The sequence below is a fragment of the Ursus americanus genome, chromosome 32 (genome assembly GCF_024610735.1).
Source record: "Ursus americanus isolate L20-20 chromosome 32, mUrsAme1.1.p, whole genome shotgun sequence".
In the NCBI taxonomy this organism is placed as follows: domain Eukaryota; kingdom Metazoa; phylum Chordata; class Mammalia; order Carnivora; family Ursidae; genus Ursus; species Ursus americanus.
The window spans coordinates 15,603,952-15,625,135 of record NC_142158.1 but is presented as its reverse complement, the minus strand read 5'-3'; the positions used below and the strand labels follow the sequence as shown (position 1 = coordinate 15,625,135).

The following is a 21,184-nucleotide window of genomic DNA, read 5'->3' as shown; positions in this document are numbered from 1 at the left end:
ATATTCTGCTATCCCATCGGACTTCATTTACAGAACAAAAGTTCAAAAACAATATTATTAAGAATTTCAAGATCGTGACAGCAGAGTGTTACACCAGAAGGTGTGGGGCCCTTCTAAGAGTGGGCTCCGAACCACTGCACAGTTCACCCACCCATGATGCCGGCCCTCCTCACCAGCCCAGAGAGGGCAATTCAGCACGTGAACACCCGGAACTGGGAATCGCAGTTCTGCATTACGACGGACAGATGACCCAACAGGTGACCAAGGGCAAGGCACAATTCCTCGTTGGTCATCAGAGTCCTTATGAGTTTCTTGTATATGACCTTTGCAAAGGTCCTATTTCCAAAATTGTATCATTGTACCAGAGAGAGAGGGATCCTTAAAGTTCTTTTTCATGTTCAAGCAGGTCTCATTTAAGACCTACAATGAATTTATTTTTTTAACGATTTATTTATTTATTTAGAGAGAGAAAGAGAGTGAAAGAGCACGAGCAGGGGGAGGGGCAGAGGGAGAAGGAGAAGCAGACTCCCCGCTGAGCACAGATCCCGACTATGCGGGGCTCCATCTCACAATCCTGAGATCATGACTTGAACTGAAATCAAGAGTCAGACGCTCACCCAACTGAGCCATCCAGGGTCCCCGGACTACAATGAATTTAAAGAACATACCCGCCCCCTTCTTTGGGGTTCCCCTCACTCTCACTGGTAAAAGTGAAAAAAGCCTGCCCGCTTTAGAACATATGTGGCAAGAGCAAACTTCTTCCTAGATGTTAAGATAAATTCCACGGTTATTTTTCTCTGACACGCTTCGGGCTTTGTAGGCTTTCCACTGAGTCGTTTGTAAGCCGGAGTGTCCCCACAGACAGATGCACGCATGCCCTTGGCTTTGTTTAAGCGGCCACATCCTCCTGGTGGGGTCACTGAGGCTGCAGACGGGAGGCTTGTTGTGCTCCCTGGCTTCCAGCTGGGTTCCCTGCACCTGCCTTCACCTCTGTTCAGTACGTTGCTGGAATGTCCGCTAGTTTTCCGTATCAGGCCCGCGGAGGAACACAAACATTTTGCCTTTTCTGACCGAGACTTCGTGTGTGTGTGTGTGTGTGTGTGTGTGTGTGTGTGTATCTAACTTCCTAGAAACCAGAACTGTTTTCTCTTGCCAGGCGCCACAGTGGGCCTTCCTGTGCAGGAGGTCATTTCAATAAGGACTCGGAGCTTAGTAAGTGGAGAAAAGAAGGTCATTCTCAGACAGGATGTTGGGAAGACGCCCTGAGTGAGCCTTGCTGGGCAAGAGACGCCAACGGGACCAAGAATGTGGGCCAGTCCCCCAGGAAGTTATTCAAGAGCCTGCACTGTATGATAAACAGGCAACCAAAGCCTTTCTAAACAACAAAAATCACAATGCTCCGAATTCCAGAAAATCCTCGAACAATGACTGGACATTCCTTATCCCCAATTTGCTTATTTGTGTACCAAATACTTTCAAAGAAACCAGAAACTGGGGTCTGACTCAGGGCTCAGAGCTTAATGAAGTGTGCAAGGACATGTGTGGGCAATAGCCCTGCTCCCCAGCGCCATCTTCCTTTGTGAGGAGCGCGAGTCTCCTGTTGCTGTACCAGCCCCCACGCCTGGAATTCCCTCTGCTCCCAAGAGCCATCTTGGGCTGAAGGCCAGCATGAAGTAGCTTTAAGCTTGGTCAGCAGGACAGGGTCGAAAGGCGGGGGAGTTGCCTCTGCTGTTCATGTCACCCAGTTGAGCAAGTGAGTTGGATCAGGTTAGAAAGTTCTTCCTGAATAAACAAAAAGACTATGTGGGAAACTAGAAATTTCATATATATGGGAATCTATATCCACTTGGCTTGGAAAAGGTATCAGAGCTCCCTGAGGCTACATTTTTTAAATTAAATTATAGCAGGAATTATTATGTATCTGTGTATACAAAGAGAATGTATACATAAGTATAAAATGATATTCCGAATATTGCCTTATAAATAAACATAACTATCTGCAGAATATGAGATTTAATTCTACAGACAATGATATGTGTCTCATTGTCCTGATACTTGTTCATCGGCAAGACCAACCCTTCATAAGAAGGAACAGAAATTCTCATTTATTATTTTTCTCACTTGTTCAGTAAAGTTGCCCTTGAAAATTTTTTTACACTTTTCCTTTCCCCACGCCACCTGCACACCAGATTCCCCCTTTATCTGCTCCAATTTTGCTTCTATTTTGTCTCTATAACTTCTTTTTTTTAGGATTTATTTATTTATTTTAGAAAGAGGGAGAGAGCATGCATGCATATGGTGGGGGAGGGGTGGAGGGAGAGGGAGAGAGAGTCATAAGCAGACTTCCCACTGAGCGTAGAGCCAAAGGTGGGGCTAGATCTCACCACCCTGAGACCATGACCTGAGCCAAAACCAAGAACCAAGAGTCTGAGGCTTAACCAACTACACCACCCAGGCGCCCCTTGTTTCTATGACTTCTGATGTGCCACCCAGTGTACTTACTGTTTATTGTTTACCATCTGTCTCCCACACTCCCCCCCTTACAATGTGAGCTTTCAAGGCAACAAGTTTTCTTGTTCAGGTATTTCAAGGATGCAGACCAGTGACTGGCACATACTAGACACTCAAAATTAATTTATGCAAGAACGAATAAATGAATGAATGACTGAAGGCATCTGCCTCGCTTCCAAAGTTCAACAGCATCAGGCAGATGAAAACCACTGGTCAGTGTGGATCTTCCTGGAAGGCGGGGTTGGTACCGGGTGAGGGATAATTTCTGGAGGATGGACGGCTCAAACTCACAGGCACTAATTAAGATTTGACAAAAGAGGTATAGTATTGAACAAACAGGGCCAATTCGAATATGGCAGGAAGAGCTTCGATGGCAGGTGTTTAGAATTGAAGCCATGTTCCCTGGGATGGGCACGGATCCTGGTGCTCGGCCCTGGTACGCTGATGGGAGGTACCGGGCTTGAATGTCTAGCTGAGGGCTTCTGTTTGGAGAAGCTAGCAGCAGAGCCCGAAGGCCCTCGAAGGGGCATCTTTGCTTCATTATTACGTTAATCCGAAGGCTGAGGTTTCTTGAAGGGCGCCTTCCTGTCCTGGGTTTGTCTCACCAGACCGCTGCACCCCGCTGAGCATCCTTAGGGCCGTCAGTCGTCTGTCTCTGTCACCGGAGGGCAGGTGGCCAACTGGATCTGAAACCAGCTTGCGGCCTCTAAACAAAATGTACGCTACTTAAAGGACACGATGGTAAATGGAAGTGCCTGGGGAGGGGGAGGAAGCTGAACCTAGGTACAGAGTTGGGGGACTCCGAGGTTAACTCCCCGTTGAAATCAAGCCTGAAAGGAGAAATCACCTTTGTCCAGCACGGTTTTCATGAGCGGCGTCATCTGCAAAGGAGCAAAGGTACCGCACAAAGTCAGAGCGAAAGACAGCCTTGACTTGGTTCCCTGGATTCCAGCAAGCTTGCCAAAAACCTGAAGGGGCTGGGGGAGAGCCTCTGCTTTTATAAAGGGTCTTAAATGTAAAATCAAACTACCGTATATTGTTTTAGAAACACGCACTCCTTGGCAGCTCTCCTGCCGTCTGAGTGGTCAGCAGGGCCCATTTCAAAGACCTGCCCCCAGCTCCACTCATCAGACTGGGGCAGCTTGGAAATAAGCCCCTACGCCCAAGGCCAGGCTGCCTTACTCAGAACGAAAGTCGAAAGTCGAAGGCAGTGGCTTCTCTCCCCTCCATCCCCTGGCATTACTCAACACGGATTTTCAAGTTTTGCTTTCACACAAGTCAACCCAGGGCTTGTTTTCCTGGGAGGTTCAGATTTTTTTTTTTTTTTTTTTTTTTTTTGCAGGTGGTTCCCCGGGAGGCCTCCACTGTTTCCCCAGCCTTGAGAGCTTTATATTCTATTTTCGGCCTCTGTGCATGATAACTCTTTTGTTCTCTTTGGAGCCCTCATGCTGACACGGCGTCCTTCCTCCTTTATAATCTGTCTTTCTGTATATTTATCTCGGCAGGACTGTAGCTCCGAAGAAAGAAAAGTCAGCTACAGGTTTATTCCCTGCAGCTTAGCTGGCTGTTTATGTCTATACACAGCGTTCACCCCAGAAAGGAATGTGTGCAGCTGTAGGCATCCCAGAAAACAAACCATCCCGATGTCAGGTAACAGAGTCAGGTACCCGGGGAACTCACAACAGATCTATTTGTGCCTTTGTATGAGAACAAATGGTACCCATGAGGGCCCCAACTGGAGTGGGGAAAGGGGGGGGGGTGTTAGGAGAAACAAAACAAGTGGTGTTGCAATCTGGTTTTCTTCCTTTCCCAGGCCTCCTGCACCCCGCCCTTGGGGCAGCCAGGCCAAGAACAGGAGTCGATTCTTGACGGGAAAGCTCCAAAGGAGACCCTTGAAGGTTCTGCCTTGGGGTGCCTGGGGGTGGGGTGGTGGTTCCTGTATCTCCCCCACTGATCTACAAGTCCTATCTGTGGCTTTCAATGAGTCCTTTGTACTTAGTTACCTATTCCAAGTTCCTAAAAGAAAGCTGATTAACAGATGATTCAAAAAGGAAGCTTCTGGAAGCTGATAAAAATTGCTTAGGCTTAGAGGCAGAATGGATTTTTTATGCTATTCCATTCTTCTACAGAACCTTTTAAATAGACACAACAAGATTTTAAAAGGCAAGGTCTAGGGAGTCTAATTGGGAAAGAGCCTGGGGCACTCCTCTTCGAACCATTTTCTAACTCTGACAAAAATCAAATGAAACACACAGCGTAGACTCTGAGCCACCTGTTTTCTCCCTTCCCAGAGCCCTTTTCCTTCTGTTTCTCACTTTCCTGGTTCCCTTAAGTCCTCCTGCTGGGATTGCTTTTCTCAGGGGTTAAATTCCTCACTGCAAATAAAAGCTCTCTCCAGGCTGCTGTCCTGGGTCAGCCTCAGCCCGTCCCTGGCCATAGATGCTATCGGCTCTGTCCCCTGCGGCCCGCACCTGGCCCCGAGCTGCTGCGGCAGCCCCCACCGACGTCTCCCTGCCCTGAGCCAGTGTTGTGGCCCGACTGGCCCTCCATGCTTCTTGTTATGATTGCAAGATTCACCCAGCAACCGCCACCGAGGAACTTTGAAAAAACAAGGTTTATTACTCACAGGTCCTGGAGGGCACACCACAGCGCGCCCAAGACCACACAGTGAGGGTGTGCGGGGTGGGGGAAGAGAGAGAGAGAACTCACAGACCTGGGGTTTCGCTGCAGTGGGGTCGAAAGTGGAGTGCCTAGGGTTTTTCAGGTTCACTTTTTATTGGCGAATTTAAAACAAGAGCAGGAAGGAAAGCACAGGAAGGGAAAAGCAGGGTCACTCGAACGGTCTGTTAGTTCGGCCCTCGGAGCTTTCTGCAAGGAGACCTTCATGGGTGGGGTGGCCTGGCTCTGTATCGAGTTGTGGAGTGGGCAATGTGCTGATTCGAGAAGACCGTCTTTGAGATGGCCGCCTCAGCGATCAAAAGCTTCACGTCAGGGACCCGCCCTAGAGCTGCCCTGCGAGAAAGTGCTATCTCCCCTCCACCCCAGGCCCCTGCTCCTGGGTGACGTCCCAATGAGCCATCCACGATCTAGTGGAGACGGTGCCCTCGTAGTGGCCTGGACAGTCCGATCAACCCCAGACAGTGTCCTTTGGATTCAGTGTCACCACGACACGTTACAGATCTGACCACGGCCTCCATTCAGGAGGGCGAATTCCTGATTGTTTTGTTCCTTTCCTTTGTCTCTTCAGGCTCTGCAGTCTTGATGCGCTGATAGGTGCTCTGGCCCAGCTCTCCAGGGAAGGATCCCGGAGTGCCCCGTAGCTTTATGTCTCTTAGACACCCCCGGGCTGCATAGGGTAGTCCACAGTTAGGAATTCGGGGCCTAGCCACGAACAACCCACACGGCCCCTGTGGCTGAGCAGTCAGGAGTTACAATCTCAAGACTTTGGATTCCAACCAGGATTCTTGGGCATCGGCCTGAGTGAGGCCTGCGGGATGGGGCTGGATGAGAATGAGCTCAGAAGAGAAATCAGGTGCCCCGTCACCATTTTCTCTCCTGACATAAAAGCTTCTCGTCCACTCCCACCCCCGGGGGTGCAGACAATCTGTCCTGGAAAGTGACTTTGGTGGAAAAGAGACCCCAGGAAGCAAGCTTACGTGTCGTTTCTAAACCACAGTGCAGGCCCAGGGTCCCAGTCAGCATCTCTGGCTCTGGAAAAACACATCATTAGCTGTGCAGCTAGTGCTGCTGGAACTCACACAGGCTTCCCTGGATTAGTTCAATACTGCACGCGTGTTCAAACGCGTCCAGCGATGAAATCACCAGGGCCTTCCAGAGCAATAGCCCCGATGCAGTCGAATTGGGCAACACTTATCTTATGCCTGTTACATGCAAGGTAGTTTGGCCATCACTAAAGGGAGTGAAAAAGCCAACAGTTCCAGGGATGAGGATAGAGATACGCAAATAACTATAATAAAGAGCAGAGGTTTATTAGGAATCAGATGTAATTGGACACCCAAATAAAGTGCTGTGGGAGCACAAAGAGGAGGAAGACGTGACCTTCACTGGGAGGTGGAAGTGGGAAGAAAGACTTCGCATCACCTGGGCCTTGTGAGCAGGGTCTTAAAGGGATTCTTCCTGAGTGAGCCAAATGAGAAGTCGTTCAGGGTATCTGCGTCCCCTGGCTTGTGGGTGCTGCCCCAGAACTTCTCCTCTCTTCGTTCTGTTGTGAGTTTGAGGTATCTAGGAGAAAGGACTCCCAGGCAAAGACTGATATTCTGAATATCAAGTCACCAGGAAGGCACAGGCAGTAACCAGTGGGAATGGACATACGTAAGCCATAGGGCAAGTACACGCCTACGAATGTCATTCCCACTTCTCGGGGTGCAGCTGTTGGGGGAGAGAAGAACAAGATGTCAAAGAATTTTGGGGGCAAGGTTTGGGGGAGAGCAGTCACTCTAATGCTTGGTAGGGTTTTTTTAATTTTGATTTTGGGTTTTTTTTAAGGGAATCTTTGGATTTATTCTAATGGGTATGCCTTGTTTTTATCATTAAGTAATAAAGATACAAAAATAATCTACTGACTTTAAAAGAATTTTTCAAGATATGCAAAAGGGTTTCAAAAGGAGACTGTAAAACCACCTTATACCCATTAGGTTGGCTACTATTGAAAAAAGAAAAAGAAAAGAACAAGTATTGGCCAGAACAAGGTGGAGACATCCGAATACTCGTGCACTGTTGTTGGGAAGGTAACAGGGTGTAGTTACTTGAACAGCGATATGGCGGTTCCTCAAAAAAATTCCAAATAGAATTACCATATGAGCCAGGAGTTCCACTTCTCGTTATATACCAAAAAGAATTGAAAGCAAGAACTAGAACAGATATTTGCACACCCATGTTCACAGCAGCATTAGTCACAACAGTCAAAAGGTGGAAACAACCCAAGCGTCTATCAGTAAATGAATGGATAAACCAAACATGGTCTATACATATAATGGAATATTACTCAGCCCTAAAAACGAGGGAAACTCTGACATATACAACAACATGGATGAACGTTGAGGACATCATGCTGAGTGAAATAAACCTGTATGATTCCACTTATATGAGGTCCCTAGTACAGACGAATTCAGAGAGAGGGAAAGTAGAAGGGTGATTGCCACGGGCTGGGAGAGGAGGGAATGGGGAGTTAGCATTGAACAGCTGTACAGTTCTAGTTACAGAAGATAAAAAAAGTTCTGGGGGTGGATGGTGGTGAAGGTTGCATAACAGTGTGAATGTACTTAACGCCAGTGACCTGTACACTTGAAAATGCTTAAAATAGTAAGTTTTCTCACATATGTCTTTTGCCACAATTAAAAAAAAAAAAAGACCATGGAAAAGAAGGCTATTGCAGGTGGGGAGATTGTCTGTGCAAATCCTGGAGGGGGAGATGCAGAGTGCATGCCTGATCCCATCACAACAGTCACAACGCATTGCCTGGACCACACTCTGGAAATAAACGGTGAGAGAAAAAGTTGACGTATTTGTTTGAGTCAAATGGTAAAAGTGCCTGACATCAGAGTCTGATAAGTTATTGTACAGTGATTTGACAGTTTTTGAGGAAAGGGGTAATATGATGAACAGTGTATTTCAGGAAAATATCTGTAAACAGAAATATACATGTTCATTGAAAGCGGAAGAGACTGGAGACCTCAGCGAAGGAGGAAGAGCCAGAAGAACAGGGAACTTTGGGGACGCCTGGGTAGCTCTGTCAGTTGAGCGTCTGACTCCTGATTTCAGCTCAGGTCAAGATCTTGGAGTCATGGGATCGAGCCCCGTGTCATGTCAGGCTCTGCACTCAGCACAGAGTCTGTCTGCTTGTCCCTCTCCCTCCCATCCCCACCCCCTACTAATTACAAGCTCTCTCTAGCTCTCGCTCTCCAAAATAAATAAACAAATATATATATATATATATATATATATATATATATATATATATATATATATATAAATGAATAAAAATCTTTTTAAAAAATAAAAAATAAAAGAAGAACAGGGAATGTTTTCATGGGAAAGGCAGACGGGGAAGGACGAGATAGATGTTGCAAAGGTGGAGCCAACGTGAAGGGTGAGCCAACAAGGGGAGTCAGATATGACATTCTGGAGAGTTGGGGAAGAGATACCGATGTGACTTTTCCTGAGACCAGCATGCAAGGGGTGGGAAGGAATAAGAAGTTTGAAACCTGTCCAACCTGAAGGGTCTGTCCCAAGACGACGCCTCATCAGGTGGAGATTTGAAAGCAGGAATGGAGCAGAGGTAAGAAGCCAGCAGAAATGCATGAGGCCCTACTGCTTGGTCCTGCAGACTCTGCCCCGCACACAGTCCCCACCCTTTAGTTCTCTAGCTCATCCCATTGTTTCCCCTCAATGCCACTTCTTTGAGAAGAGTCTTTCCGCATCGTCCCCACCCTCATTCTGATTTAGTTGTCCCTACTGGTGCTCCCGAAATGTCCCCTTCTGCCCACATCACCGCACTTGCCCCGTGTCATTGTATGTGCTACTCCAATGTCCTGGTACAGGAGCTGGCCCACACCTGTTGGACAGACGAGAGGAAGGGAGCGAAGGGAGGAGGGCAGGGATGGAAGGAAAATCTGGAGTTTGGAAAAGATACAAGTGCCTACTTAGATGTCATTGACAGACAAAATCAGAAGAAAACCAAAAGGGACCAAAGAGTGTACATAGAGAAAACGGAATATATACCAGGACAGAACCTGTGCACTGAAGAGGAGGATGGGGAAGGGCGAGAAAGGGGGAACACAGTAAAGAAAACAGGATGATATCAAGGGTTAGGGGGAAAAAATCACAATGGAAAAAGTGCCACTGAAGTGGGGAAAGAGAAAGTTTCGAGAAGGGGACAGTACTGTGCATCAGGGAGGAGGACAGTGACCCGGAGGGCTTTGGGCTCGGCATCCAGGAAGCCTGTGGTGGTGGAAGTCAGAGAGAGGTCCAGCAAGTGCGGGCTGTGAGAGGCAATGTCACCTCTAAGATCTTAGCCACCGGCGAGGGGAGGAAGAAGTGCAGGAGTTCAAAGGAGGAGGGGACATAGGTTTTTCCCACTCAAGAAGACTGTAAAGATGTGAGACTATTCATAAAAATCTGCCAGAAGACCATCCCAAGAGAAATAAGAGAAGACACAGATAACAGAACAAAGTCAGTGGGATTTGCAGGAGGACTCAAAGTCAAGGTCAGGGACTAGGGCATTAGCCTTCGAGAGGCAGAGGAAAACATGGGTCCTGAGAAGAGGGGAGAGGCAGGAGGGACAGACAAGTAAAGAAAGCAGGCAGGTGAGGGAAGCTGAGGGGCCCCGTGAATGAGCCAAGGTCATTGACTGAGTGGGGAGTCAGGTAGGAGGGGCAGTAGAGGTGCGGCCCGTCTTGCCAGGTTTGGAAAGAAAGGTTTGGAAATCCCTATCTGGTTAAAGAGGAAAGAACGTTAATAGACACAGAAGGTCTAGACCCCACAGAGACCTTGAAATCACAGCACGCAAGTCTTAGAAGCTCGCTCCTTTCCAACCGCCCAAGTGAGCTCAACAACACTTTCCGAGAAAAGGAAAGGACTCTGTCCATTCCAAGATTTGTTCCAATCAGCAAAGTCAGGCTACTAGAACACCCGGGGCAAGCAGATCTCTGGCTGCAGGATGGCCCGCCCACACTCCCACCTCTGCTGTGTGACCTGTCTAGCTTTCAGCCCTGCAGCCCGCTCTCTCTATCCGGCAGTGGGTCTCTTGAGAGTTATGACCCTGGCGTGGCTGGAGCCAGCCTAACTGCCAGGAAGAACAGGGAATTCCCTACATGCTGGGTACACTGGAGGTGCTGGAAATGTGTCACTCTTTCACTAGTAGAGACGTGCCTTGGAAATCAGAATGACAAGAGAGGCACAGGAAAGAAGGCCACTCATGTGGTTGCCTGTGGATTGGTCACCTGTGGGTTGCCTGTCCCAGGAAATGAGACTGGGCGGAGGCCACTACCAGGACAGACCATTCTGGAAAACAAGGAAGGAGGCAGAACTGGGCAGGCCGTTGCAGTCTAGGTGTTTAGACCTCTGGGTACTTGGGATTTTAGGAGGGCAGGGAAGAAACAGAGATGAAAAACCTACAGAAAGAGGAGGTAGAGAGGAAAGAAAACAAAGCAATACCAAAGTGAAGCCCTCTGGGCATCACAATTTTACTTGGAGTTGGCTTTATTTTCGGGGCAGTGGAAGATTTTGAGAAAGAACCTGTTATCAGAGAATTTTGCAGAACAGGGAGTAGGATTAGCTCAGAGTTTATTTTATCCAAGCAATCCAGCCAGGTGCAACAATAGAAAGTCAGGGAGCACTGAAATGACACTGGAAAGTATGAAAATCCCATGAGAGCTCGATTGGGCATCCCCAACAGCTGGCTTCTCTTACACCCCTTGCCCCTTGAGCAGTCCATCAGTAGGTTTCTAGAGAGCTCCTCTCTTTCTCCTGAGAATTCCCTTGTACTCTTCTCTCCTTTAACCATCCTGGCCACCCCGTGAGGTGGCCACTACTACCCTTCCCACCTTACAGATCAGGAAACAGAAGCCCAGAGAAATTAATTTGCCCAAGGTCACGTATATAGAAAGTAGCAGAGTTAAGACTCAATTTCAGGGCATTGTGACTCTCAAGTCTGGCTCCTAACCAGAATCTTCACCACCTCCCAGGTGCTTCTTTTTCTTGAACACAGTAAAGTAAAATGAGAAGGAAGAAGGGAGGGAGGGAGGGAAGCAGGGAGGGAGTTGTAAGGGAGCATTTTGAGAATGGAGAAATGGTCCTGAGACGCATTCCCACAGGCAAGAGATGTTGTTCTACCAGTTTTAAGAGCAGAGTTCCAGACCATCCAGTCCAGAAAGACGAGGTGCTGTGAACGCAGGCCCCACAAAGGTATACCCCAAACTGGGATATTTTTACCTCTGACTTATTCCTGCTCCTGCTTCCCTTCCAAGTGTTAGTACCATAACATTCTTCTGATAATTTTTCCTTTTAAAGGAGATACTACTCTTACAAAAAGGACAACTAGCTAAAAATATTTTGCTTGAATTTTCCATGTGCTTTTCTGCATGATTTCTTTGCTTCAAGTCCTGCCTAGGAGAAACTGTGAAAACATTTTCCACACGTAGGGACTCATTTTCCAGGCCCTGGTGCCAAGCTTTCTCTTTTCCTTCTTCCTTCCCTGCTTCACCCCCTTTGGTCTTCTGGGTAACTTTCAGAAGAACCAAAAGAAAGCTTGTGTGGTTTTTTTTTAAAGATTTTATTTATTTATTTGACAGAGCTAGAGACAGCCAGCGAGAGAGGGAACACAAGCAGGGGGAGTGGGAGAGGAAGAAGCAGGCTCATAGTGGAGGAGCCTGATGTGGGGCTCGATCCCATAATGCCGGGATCACGCCCTGAGCCAAAGGCAGAGGCTTAAGAACTGCACCACCCAGGCACCCCAGGAAGCTTGTGTTTTTAAAGAAAGAGAGAAACATTTCTTTTTGACATTTAAAGCCTAAGGCCAAAGTTCCTTTTTAGTAAATCCCTTTATAATAGGGAAGGTGGGGCATTGTTGTATGTGGGTCATTGCAATGAGCATTTTCCTGGGGGTGGGGCCAAGGGTAGGCACAGCAGCTGTGGGCCCCATGGAGTGATTTGAGGGGGACCCCCAAACAGTACCTGGAAACCCTACCAGTATAATCACTTGTTTAAGCCAAGACATGGATGGTCTCCATTCAAAATTCTCTTCCTGGAATCTTCCTTCCTCTGTTTCTCTACTTGGCAAAATTCTACCCATTCTTTAGCACACAGTTCCGTTTTTTGGCTCAGGGTAAATGTCTCCGTCTTCTAGACTCTCACAGCAACTGACTCCTACCACCCTAACTTTTGCTCTTGTCATTTTTCTGTTTTCATGGCTCTCTTCTCATGGCAGACGCCCTCTCCCTGAGGATCCGTAAGCACTTCCATCCTAGATGGGACCAGTCTTAGCATCTCCATAAAAATAAGACCTGGGACCTAAAGGGTGCTGTTAAGGAGAAAATGATTCTGACACTTGTTAAAATGGTACAAAAGACTTTTTCAAGACTATTGCAGTAGGGGGAGAGAGACTGAGCTCACCTCTGAACATGGTAAGGACACGTGAGGATTTACACCCAAGGAGCAGGGTCGGAGGGAAGGTGTGGATGGGTATTACTCAGAGGTCATGTCAAAAAAGGGGGAATGAAACATGAGAGACTATGGACTATGAGAAACAAACTGAGGGCCTCAGAGGGGAGGGGGGTGGGGGATTGGGATAGACCGGTGATGGGTAGTAAGGAGGGCATGTATTGCATGGTGCACTGGGTGTTATATGCAACTAATGAAGCATCGAACTTTACATCGGAATCCGGGGATGTACTGTATGGTGACTAACACGATATAATAAAAAATCATTAAAAAAAAAAAAAATAGGGAACTCTTGCTAGATGACCTAGCAGGGTTCTTAGCTAAGTCTGGGCTGGGTAGGCCAAAGACAGGAAGGGGGCCAATTTTAAGGCCTAGTCGAAAAGAGGGCTCAGAGGAGCCTGACTAATGTTTGGTCAAGGACAGTCTTCGTAGCAAAGGGCATGTAGAATAAAAGGATCTAATTGCAGGTAGTAACTCATTCTGGACATTCAGCTCAATTCACGTTATTCTCTCTGTAAACCACCACTGGCCATTTGGTACAAATTCTCTTTGACCAAACTTGAGTCCAGGCTTTTTGGAACTCTTCCCAACTAGGCCTTGACATGTGGGCTTCTGTGTTTGTCTCTGCATTGCCCAAGGTCAACAAGAATCCTGCCAAGTCCATGTAGCCAGACTCCCCCTCCCCATATTTTTTCCCCTAAACTACTTGAGAGATGGCCCTTTACTCCTGGGTAGAGCAGTGTTTTTGCCCCTCCTACATAACCACAACAGAGTTGTCAAATTCAAGAAACTGACCACTGATAGGACACTGTTATCTAATCTCCAGCCCATAAAATATGGCTCTGATGTATCCCAAAAGTCTTAGTGTGGTTTTAGGCAGTTTATTGTTTGTAATAAAACCAAAGGAAAATGTTTTGTGCACTGCAGAGACCATTCCTGAGAAACTTCCCACCACATTCTACTCAAAACAAATCATTTGTGCCATAAATTATTTATTGATCTAGCTACGTATAGGTTGCTTACTGCCTAGCGTTCGAAGGCCTCTAAATACCTATTTACAAATCCAGGAAGATATTCTGACAATCCTGCTGGTAGCAAGTGGATTTGAAAGATCTGATATTTCATTATAACTGCAATTAATCAGTAGGGAAGTCGAAGAGGTAAAACACAGCCTTTAAAGTTTTAGCAGGATCTGGGCTTCTGGGGCGTACAGGATGGAAATGTAGACTCGCCATGTTCTGTATGAAGATTACCCCAGGCCCCAGAAGACCAGAAAAGGCACAATCAACAGCCGCAGCAGAAGCCAACAGCAAGAAGCCCTAAACTAAGCCCGCGACCAGCCCGGGCTCCTATGCTCTTCCTTCTTACAGAGAGAGAGCGCCCTTCTCCACTGGGAGGGTATGTGGTGATTTCACTATCACGTGATACAGATATTGTAGCAATGGTACGAACTTTCTTTCCCGCAGCCACACAGTCTTATATCCCGTTCTTCCCTGTCATTGCAAGAGAAGCCTCAGCCGGTCAAGGCTTTCACCCTCCCCCACCCTGTGTGAACTTCTGGAGGCTCTTTGCTCTCCTTCCTGGTCCCCTTTGAGACTTTCCCCCAACAATCTCTCTACTCCTCCTTCTCTCTCTTCCTCCCCTTCCCTCTCTCTCTATCTCTAGCTCTCCCTCCCCCTCTCTCCCTCTTCCTCCCCCTCTTTCCCTCTCCTGCTCTCTCCCTTGCCCCTCCCTACCCATCTCTTTCTCTTCCCCTCTCTCTCTGTCCTCTCACCTTCCTTCTCCCTCCCTCTCTCTTTCCCTCTCTCCCTCCCTTCTCTCTATCCCTATCCCTCTCTCCCTCCCTCTCCTCTCTCCCTCTTTTCCCCCCTCTCTCTTTCTCTCTCTTCCTCTCTCTCTCCCTCCCTCCCTCTCTCCGTCTCGCTCCCTGTCTCAGTCACCTTTCCCTCCTTCTCCATTGGCTTTCTTCCCTATAACTCAGAGCCTATGCAAGTTCTTCCCCAGAAACCAAGTCCAAGCACAGCGCCCCCTGGAGTAGAGCCGTGGTGGTGTCATGCCTGGAGGAGGCGGAACACACAGGAGCATGGACATGGGACCAAATGGACACGTGATAAAAAAGCTACCACATGAGGAGAGAATGAGACAAGGCCTTTAGTCCAGAAAGAGAGTCTGGGTTAAAGGGTTAAAATCAATTTTTTTTTAAGAATTATCTATTTATTTTGGGGGGATGGCACATGGGTGAGCAGGGGGCAGCACAGAGGGAGAGACACTCTCAAGGAGACACCCCACTGAGCACAGAGCCTGATGCGGGACTCGATCCCACGACCCTGTGATCACGACCTGAGCTGAAACCAAGAGCTGGATGCTCAATTGTCTGAGCCACCCAGGTGCCCCAGGGTTCAAATCAATTTTATAAAATCCCGACAGATAGAGACAGGAGAAGGACGGAAGGGGCATAAATAAATTGTTGGCTGGTAATAACCATTTACTAAGTGTCTTACAGTTTAAAATAAACTCTCACAGAGGAGAGTCTACTTTTGCTTCTTTTCAACACCTTGGGCCCCAGGTAGCGTCCAGGTAAGAGCTATTACAGACAATTCCCATCAGGCATTCCCTCCCCCAGTGAAGGAACTTCAGAAGGAAGAAAGGGGAAAGCCACGAGGGATTGAGATTTTCCAGCTTTAGGAGAAAACCGCCAGGCTGGGGTCAATGGGTTTCACCTCCCTCCGACTGTCTCCGTTGCCTGGGAGGTAATTGGGCAGATTGGGTTTCAGCAGTCCTGCTCCCAGAGCCAGCCCAGGTGGCTGATTTTCCCCTGATGACAGCTAAGGCTAGCGCTGATGCTGCCCACGAGAGCAGAGCTAAGGGGCTCCCTGCAACCAGACGAACACAGCCCCTCGAGATGGGGAAACACAGGAGCGGCAGGATCCTGTCTGTCGTGGGCACTGCGGGCCGTGTGGGCTCAGGGAGGCCGCTGGGGCACGTCCGTCAATGTCTCTGTGTCCAGCAGAGCAGAGTGATGGCCAAGGGCACCGCTCTCCCAGCTACGTCTGCAGCCGTGCCTTTTTTTTTTATTTATTTAAATTCAATTAGCCAACATATAGTACATCGTTAGTTTCAGAGGTAGAGTTCATCAGTTGCGTATAGCACCCAGTGCTCATCACATCACGTGCCCTCCTTAACGCCCATCCTCCAGTTGCCCCATCCCCCCACTTCCCTCCAGCAATCCTCAGTTTGGTTCCCAGAGTCAAGAGTAGAGTCTCTCCCTCTCTGATCTCTTCCTATCTGGTTTCCCCTCCCTTCCCCTATGATCCTCTGCACTATTTCTTATATTCCACATATGAGTGAAACCATATAATTGTCTTTCTCTGATTGACTTATTTCAACCAGCATAATCCCCTCCAGTTCCATCCACGTTGATGCAAATGGTGGGCAGCCAAGTCTTCTTCCAAGAGCGCAGCCGCTTGACGAGTGTGGAACTTGTCCCCTCACAAGAACAGGGTCCCTGCCGAGATAGCTTTTGCAATCATTTCATACACGGGGAAACTGAGATTTTTGAGAGATGAAGTAAGTTTCTCAAGATCATAAGGTAAGTGGCAATCCTCGGCGGGATCAGGAAGAGGATTCTGACTGGGAGCCTTTGCTCTTTCCTCTAAGATCGAGAAGGGGACACTGGAATGATGGGGAGTACCCGGACCCCACTGCTCTCCTTCCCTCTTATCTCAGATGGAGGTGTGCTTTTCTTTCTCCCGAAGTTTCAGTGGCTCCCTCTGCCTCTAGGATAAAAGTCAATTTCATGTGTCCAGGTCAGGGCTCTTCCATGTGGTGTCTATGCACCTTCCAGGCCCCCCTTCTGCTGTCTCCCACTTCACCCTCTCCCGTCTGTCACTCTCTTGGCACATCCCCACCCCTTGCCTGGGTTTCTGTTGTTCTTTCTCCTGCACTATCTGGCTCTATCCTTTTCTTCCTCAACAGATGTGGCCCTTTCTGCCTGGAGAAACACCCTTTGTAGTCCCATCCTGATGCCACGTCACTTGTGAAGCTGTCCCTGACCCTCCTGGCCCCTGGAAATGCTGTGACATCCAGCCTATACCTCTCACTTGACACTTGCCAGACACAGCCTTGGAGTTGACATGAAGATCCCAGTGACTATGTCTAACTTGAGCCTGCCTGGGTCATGGATGGCAAATGCCAGCCTGAGAATGTGAGACCGGGAAGCCCCAGAAGGGCACACCTAGTTACAGAAATGCCTGACATACATTCGCCACGCATGACATCACCTGGCCAGGTAGGGACCTGTGGGCAGAGGTCCCTGGGCCAGGCAGGGGATGAGGAACCAGAAAGTCAGTGTAAGTTGGAAGCCAGCGAGGAGCAACCCTGGGCCGTGGGGATTAAAAATTTAGGTTAGGGGGCGCCTGGGTAGCGCAGTCATTAAGCGTCTGCCTTCGGCTCAGGGCGTGGTCCCGGTGTTCCAGGATCGAGTCCCACATCGGGCTCCTCCGCTGGGAGCCTGCTTCTTCCTCTCCCACTCCCCTGCTGTGTTCCCTCTCTCGCTGGCTGTCTCTCTGTCAAATAAATAAATAAAATCTTTAAAAAAAAATTTAGGTTAAAACTTGGATATTAAAACCCTACTTCATATTTAGGGCGATTGAGCCAGCGGTCTTTGGGGTGGGTATACCAGGTGGAAATTTAGAAGTACGTTACATTTGGAAATGCTTTCCGGAAGACCACAGAATCAGCCAGCGAGATTTCCCTTATTGCCACGGACAACTTTTCAGAGGATTCATGGCAACAAAGCAAAGCCAAATAGGGTTTTTAACTCAAAGCTTTTCAAAGTCCTTAATAGGCTTGTGTGACTTGTGCCTGACTAAGTCAGGAATATGGAAGGCGAGTTTTATCACCTGTTTGTCCTGGGAATTCTTTTTCTCAAGAGCCCCTCCCAATGAGTGATCTTTGGAATACTCTTAGTAAATGCTATTTACATTTACATGAAACCCATGTTTCTCTGTGGCTCAAAAGCAGTGAGGTTGGGAAATTGTAGAGAGATTGGGCCTTGTATGCCAATTTTACTGCATTAAAAGCCCAAGTTATTGGTAGCTTCAGATAAAACGAGTCCAACCTGGGTTAATCACAGCCAAGATAATTACAGGACACTAAAAGGTGCACATCAAAAACTGGAGCCTTACCAAATGATTTGATACATTTCTCCAGTTGACATCTGATATTTTCTAATAATAGAGACACTAAATGGATATTTCTTAAAAAAAAAATTCGTACTTATTTTTAGCTTGATTGTTCTCATTTTAGCTTATGGAAGAAGCCCTGCTCTTGTGACAGAATCTATTTCAAGGGCTTATTTCGTAATCTTTTGGGATCGTTTTGACAAAAAAAAAAATCTTATCTGCTTGAACCGTCTTAATTCTGTATTCTGCATGTGACGAAACCCTTTGACCCTTAGCCACCTCTGCCCCCTTCCAGAGATGGGGAGTGAAGACAAAGTTTATATACATTTGAGAAAGAAATGCTTTAAGATATAAAGTGGTGTTTATAAAGTGGTGAGGGTTTCAGGCAAAAATTCTTTGGGGGTTATTCACCGATTTATTATCTCTGCCTCTTGTTTCCTTCATTGTGAAGGGGTTGACATCATGTTGAGTTGGTCCTTATTTATGGACACTGTTGTAATCTAAATTTTGGTTCAAGCTTTTAGTAATTTTCCCAATACAGTTTCAAGTACCACCAACAGATTCCTGATGTCATGGGTGGGTGTGTTTTCACTTAATCCTGATTCATGCTGTCCACTTGTCCTATCGTAGCCAACGAGTCTGCTGCTGACATACCACAGGCCCAAATCTACAGATGTCCCAACACACTGCTTCCCACCTCTGTGAGATCAAAATTACACCTTTTTCTTTGGTCTCTTCTGGATGCAAAATGTCTAGGAAGACTTAATGTTTTGCTTTGACTTGGCAACTTTTCCTGTCCGGATAATTTGTGGTGCACATTCAACCAGTTAAGGTGAAAACAAGAGTCCCTGACAATCATGCTGTTTTATTTATGAAAGTAATTGTCTGCTTGGTGAAGCTAACTCGTGGGAAAACCTTAATTAAATATGGTGGCACTTCCACCGATGAGCATTCTAGCAACACTGGCGTGGAAGTCTTAGGACTAAACGTGTTCATCACAAGGAAGATATTTCTGATGGAAGAAAATAGGCTAATAAAATCTCAGTAGAATACATATGGGCCTTCTGCATCCTTTCTGAAAATGTCTTAAGCCAAAGCATTGTGAGAATTATCTAGTCGTGGGTTATGCAGGAAGTAATCAGTTTCCAACGGGATCTCTTTAGGTGTTGAGGGTTACCTGAGTCTAGGCAAGTAGGCTGCTGTGGCCATTTTCTGTCTGTTCTTATTATTAGCATCTGTCCAAACTGCTGACTATAAAATATCTGCATTTAACCAGGTAAATGGCTTTGATTTAAAAAAAAAAAAAAGCATTTTATCTTTTCCTCAAATAAGAACAAATTGTGAGGATAAAATGAGATTATAGATGTGAAGAATTGTTTGAGAGTAAAAGTTGAGTATCAACATTATTACAAGGACTCCCCTATCAACATTATAGGCTTTACACATTTCCTCCAAATGTTGTTTAAAAAAACCAAAACAAAACAAAACAAGTTATACCTTAGATTTAAAAATTTCGTCCCTTTTCCTTCACTTTGCAAAAAGTCTCCAAGTTAAACAAGCTTCAGTAAGAAATCGAAAGGTGGACCAAATCTTCGAACTATAACAGATATGACAAATGTCAGGTCCATGATGCCAAACTGGTCTGGGTCTAGTAAGCGCCATGAATGACGGATCTATACTGATGTTGTCCCATGGAAAGTTTCAACCTGTATTTAAGATAAGATGAAAAGAGCCAGTCTATTTTCCAGAAGAAGCTGGCACAGAGAGATTACTCTAACATGAGGTCTCATGGGCACGAGGGGTCAGAACCAGGGAGAAGACCCAGATCTGATCCTTTCCCCAACAGCCCACACGCACAGGGCTTTCAGAAGGTTCTAAGTCCCTCAAGACTGTTGTTCCCTCAGCTCTATGTCTCCCACCCATCTCTGTCCCTCCTCCTGTTTTCTACACCGAAGACGACACAAGTGTCTTGTGTCACAAGTTGGACTCACCTACCAACACCGATTCCCACAAAAACGAAGCAAAGGGTACGGGAGCCGGGTCGTTTTGTGAAACTCAGTTTGGTACATTCTCTGGTCTTCGGCCTCGATTTCTTTAAGACCCTGAGTGCGTAGGCATGTGTGTCTCCACGGCTGCCACAGACCAGGCCGTGTACAAAGGCCTGTGCTTTTAAGGTCAGAAACTCTGGAGCTGAAAAGCCCAACACTTCCCTGGGTTTGAACTCTAAGCTGTCTCCGGAAACAATAAACAAAGCCAAGAAGACCACTCACAACAGGATCTGAGGTGGCCGCGGACGATGTGTACAGCTGACAGGCGAGTCACGGCTGTCGTCGGGCAACTTCCTTGATGTTGGCTGCGGTGGCTTCCTCATCTTGTACGTATTTGGTGTGCAGAATGCAAGGAATTCGCTTGCTGAGCAAGTTTGTCCGTTCTTTTTTTCTAACCGGCTCTTTTCTCCTGAGGTATGTCTCTGAGAAATTCCCTCAGCGGACTGTTGCCAAAGCAGCTCGTGGTTCAGTGGGATGGTTTGAACCTGAAACAAATCCCCTCTGAAAACACACTGTTACACTGTATGGAGACGGCATCCGGCTCTGACTTCGAAATGGAGGTATCTGAACTCACTACCAAAACGTACGGCAAAGTCTAGAAGTACATCATCTTTCCACGTGCACACAACACACAAGAGGAAGATGCCAGTGGGTCAAGTATTTGCTGAACGGCCGTCCAATGCAATAGGAGACACTGTCACTGTTTACTGAGGAGAAAACTGAAGATCACAGAGGGAAAATAACTTGGCCAAGTCCACATACCAAACAGCAGAGCAGGAATCCATAACCAAGTCTCAGGATACAAGGCCCATAGCATTATGTTGGTCTATTTCCTTTTATCCAACAAGTTGACCGACCACATAACTAAATGTCACTAAAGCATTAACTATTAGACTAACAACCAATTTGAGAAAAATGCATAATCCAGGTCCAGATTAATGATTTACCAAATCATACAATTAATGTGATTTTTCTTATTTGCAAATAACCCCTGAACACAATCTTAATGTTCTTTGGAAAGTTAAATTTGTTGGTGATAATACGTAGCTCTTGATATTTATCATATTTAGTTTCCTTATGTGTATTTTTGTCAGAAAACAAAAAATGAACATCAGATGTATCGTGCAGAATTGAGCCCAAAAGTACAGGCTGTGTTGGTAGGTGATGGCGAAGACAAAAGCAGAGGAAAATATAATAGAGCCATTGCGCCATCTAGTGATAAAACTCTTGCTTTGCAAGAAAACCTCCCGATGGTGATTCCAT

At 46.9% G+C, this 21,184-nt stretch overlaps 1 long non-coding RNA gene across 2 annotated transcripts; it reads right to left on the bottom strand.

The window, feature by feature from the left end:
- Positions 1-2,493: 2,493 nt before the first annotated feature.
- Positions 2,494-20,821, bottom strand: LOC148107322 (uncharacterized). 2 transcript variants are annotated; one of them, XR_015722581.1, is made up of 2 exons: positions 19,371-20,821; positions 2,494-3,392 (listed from the first exon to the last, which is right to left on the bottom strand). It is a non-coding gene; the product is annotated as an uncharacterized LOC148107322 (long non-coding RNA). The 2 variants fall into 2 exon arrangements; XR_015722580.1 differs by lacking the exon at positions 2,494-3,392 and adding an exon at positions 3,889-17,255.
- Positions 20,822-21,184: the final 363 nt, after the last annotated feature.